The 3,107-nt window shown below is 51.9% G+C and overlaps 1 pseudogene; it reads right to left on the bottom strand.

The window, feature by feature from the left end:
- Positions 1–302: 302 nt before the first annotated feature.
- Positions 303–2,191, bottom strand: LOC119347626 (annotated as a pseudogene).
- Positions 2,192–3,107: the final 916 nt, after the last annotated feature.

Raw genomic sequence — 3,107 nt, forward strand, 5'->3', positions numbered from 1 at the left:
ATGTGTGTAAATTTTAAGGGCAAAATACGTTGAAATGAGGGTTGTGCAAAAAAAATCTATGGCTATTTAACACATGATACTATTCATCCTTCCAGGCCATGAATTTGTATTTTTTATACAGGTCACAACTCAAGGTATTTCATCATGAATTTTAACACACATGTGGGTTACATCCTTACATATACGCATATTTTTTTTCAGAATTTTTTGAACCTTGAAAGTTTGAATTTGTTTTTTTTTTAAATAAAGGCCTCCAAAACCCCTTTCTTCTAATTTTAAGTGATTCACAAGGAAGTTGTCTGTCATTCATTCATCATTCATTATAAAGCACAAGTTGTCTGTATACATACGTACATACATACATACAGAGGTAGATAGTTAATTAGTAAGCATAGTCCATATAATCAATCAATCAATCAGCTAAGAAGAAGAAGAAGAAGAAGAAGAAGAAGAATGGAAGAAGAGGCTATTTAATTTAGAGATTAGAAGTCGAGTAGGGTGGTGGTGAGGTTGATGAGCGTGCCGAGCGCGCTGGGCGCGAACTTGCGCGCGAAGAGGTAGCACACCGTTGTGGGCCGTCCGTTGTAGAGGCACTGTGTGCCGTTGTTGCGTATGGCCTGTATGAACTCCTTTGTGACGGAGGCCTTGCCGTAGCGGGCCGGGTGCGGGCCGCCGCGTGACCAGTCGACCCATGTGATGGTCCGGTTGGCGTTCCTGGGCCCGTGCACCAGGTGGAGGTAGGTCGGGATGTAGTGCTCGTCGGGGTAGCAGGACGGGGTGCAGTGCTTGCGGAAGACGTGGTAGTAGCGGCGGTCGGCGACGATGTCCACCGCCAGCTCCCGGCTGAGCTCGAACCACTCCGACCCCTTCCTCCACTGCTCCTCCGTCACGTCGGGGGCCATCCGCGGGTTGTACCGCCCCGCGCACTGCGGCACGTCGATGTTGTACGACTCCACGTAGCTCGCCGCCGAGTTTATGAGGTACTCGTACACCGTCGGGAAGTTGAACACCGGCACGCAGCTCTCCGACACGAGCACGAACCGCTGGTTGGAGTGGTCGAGGAGCGCGTTCGCCAGCAGCCGCTTCTCGGCGTCCACGAGGGTGATGGAGCCCCACGACACGTCCCGGCTGGGGATCTGCCGCCCGTAGAAGGGGGACGTCGCCGACACGTTGAGCACGTACTCCGGCAGCGCGTGCACGTACACCGAGTAGAGCCCCTCGTGCCCACGGAAGAAGCGCTCCCACAGCCGGGCGAAGGGCAGCGGCCCGCGCGTGAGGAACAGGAACGCCACCTTGGGCACCCGCTGGTACGGGTACTCCTCCACCCGGGGCACCATGGAGGCGCGCCAGAAGAGCTCCGCGTCCGTCATCGAGTGCCCCTCCGGCGACCCCGGGTGCACGAACGACATGAACGGCTGGCTGATGTGCTGCTCCGACGACATGGCCAGCGTCGACGGCGGCGTCGGGCTGTTGCTCGAGATCAGCGACGGCGGCGAGCTGGACGACGACGCGCCCGTGCCCGTTAGCAAGGTGTAGTAGTAGTAGCGGGAGATGTTGGCGCTGGCGCCGAAGCCGATGAGCACGCCCGTGAGGAGGACGAGCAGCAGCGTGAAGGCCCTCAAAAGGCACCACGACGACCACGACCACGACCACGACCACGACCACGACCAGCAGCAGTAGTCCTTGCGCGGCGCCAGCGGCACCACCACCCCCGCCGCCGCCTCCTCGTCCCCGGCGCCCACTCGCCGAGGCTTGAGCTGCTTCATGGATCTAATAAGATTACAAACCGGCCGCGCCCCTCCCTGCACTGCAGATCGATGGATACCAGGACGATTACGATCCAGCCGCGGCGACCACCACCGCCTTCAATTCCTCCTCCCACGCGCGCGTCTACTGACCGATCAATCGATGATGAATTTGATTTGATTAGACAAGTCGGATCGACGATCGATTTCTCCCTGCAGCAGCAAGCCAGAGGCAGGGCCGCGATCATGGATCGATGGACCGCCGGCCTGCAGATGCAGAGTGTAATTTGCTCAATCGTCGATCGGGGAGATGGATGGCCGGAGGTGAGGTGTGTCCACCACCGCACCGCAGCGATGATCGAGAGGTCGTCGATGGATGGTAGGCTAGGCCGCAGGTGGTTGTGGGATGGACCATCAACCAAACCGAGTGAGAGAATGGATGGCATGCACGCTATACTACGCTTCCTTCCTTGGGACCATGCAAGACGACGATGATGTGCATGGCATGCAGCAAAGAGATGGAGTGAGAGGACGCCGCGCGCTCCTTGCCGCACTTCACTCCCCGCCTCTCCTCCGCTAGCTGCCCCTACGTACACCTCCACTCTTCCACACATGCATGCATGCATGCTCCACTTGCTTTGGTTTTTGATTCTTGTCTTATTAACCGGTTTTCCTAAACATCATGTCACTGACTTTACAAACATGTTTTTGTGACATTTAAAGAGAATCACACATGTTAAAAAAATGCTAAAAGTTTTTGTTTAAAGATGTTCATGCAATCGTTGACATATCACTGAACTGCTGGGCATGACACCGTTGACCGGTCCCCCAACGATCGTTGACCATTGGCTTTAAAAAAAGGGTAAATGTTCAAAAAACTGAAAAATGTTCAACAAACTTGAAAAAGTTCATGAAATTTGAAAAAAACTTCCACAAATTTGAAAAAAAATCATAAAAATTACAAAAAGTTCGCAAAGTTGAAAAACTTTCAGGAATTTTAAAAAGTTTGTCATTTAGAAAAAGTCGCAAAAATGAGAAGAGTTTTGTGAATTTGAGACAAGCTCACAAAAGTTTGGAAAACGTTCATCAAATTTGGGAAAAGTTCACGAGTTTGAGAAAAAGCTCCCTGATTTGAAATGGAAAAGTTCACAAAAAATGGAAAAGCTTTCAAATTTGAAAAACATTGTGAAATTGGGAATAGTTCATGAATCTGATAAAAATCAAAAATGAAAAAAGAACAGAAAAAATGAAAAAGAAAAATATTAGGGGGAGCCGGCGATAGCCGCCGCCCAGGTACCCTTCACCCCTACACATTGCCGTCCATGGGGGACACTACTCCTGGCAAGTGTTTAGATGAGGAGT

Source organism: Triticum dicoccoides, unplaced genomic scaffold (assembly GCF_002162155.2).
Source record: "Triticum dicoccoides isolate Atlit2015 ecotype Zavitan unplaced genomic scaffold, WEW_v2.0 scaffold70751, whole genome shotgun sequence".
Classification (NCBI taxonomy): domain Eukaryota; kingdom Viridiplantae; phylum Streptophyta; class Magnoliopsida; order Poales; family Poaceae; genus Triticum; species Triticum dicoccoides.